Source organism: Octopus bimaculoides, chromosome 8 (assembly GCF_001194135.2).
Source record: "Octopus bimaculoides isolate UCB-OBI-ISO-001 chromosome 8, ASM119413v2, whole genome shotgun sequence".
Lineage (NCBI taxonomy): Eukaryota > Metazoa > Mollusca > Cephalopoda > Octopoda > Octopodidae > Octopus > Octopus bimaculoides.
In genome coordinates, this window is record NC_068988.1 from 59126451 (window position 1) to 59127159 (window position 709).

The following is a 709-nucleotide window of genomic DNA, read 5'->3' on the forward strand; positions in this document are numbered from 1 at the left end:
CACACATATATATATATATATATGCATACATTAACGGTTCCCACCCACCTCACAGCATAACATCAAGCGCTTCCTCTCCACCATCAACACACTATCCTACTCCAGCTCCTTTACTCTCAATACACACTACTCTCAGCTTCCGTCTACACTTAATTACACACTTCTTATGTGATCGCACACACTCACAGATTCACACATGTATGCACACACACACACACACACACACACACACATTTACTTACAATCTCTCACAGACTTTTATATTTTGACACGTTATGCCTGTTATTTATACATGTACATAGTTGCACATATATACTCTTCTATTTGCCAAGTGCCATATATATCTCAAACTATTGAATACCCACGGACAAATAGATGCCTACACAGACTCAGTCCTCACAGAGACATATACGCCTGCTCATCCACTGACATACTCACATATACATTCTTCTACAATATGACACTCTTTGTTTTATTGAAAAGAGAGAAATAACATTATTCCCTTCTCTCTTTCTCGTATCACGTGTCTTGACTGCTAATCATTCATTATCGTTTGAACAACAACCTACTTATAACTAATCACTTTGTACTTAGTTAACAAGTTACACACAAATCCCATTCCTCTGGTGCGTCCCTTCACTCATGCCCACCCTTCTTTCAAAGCAGAGATTTGTCTCACTTTCCAATCTAATTCAGCTATTACACTTCT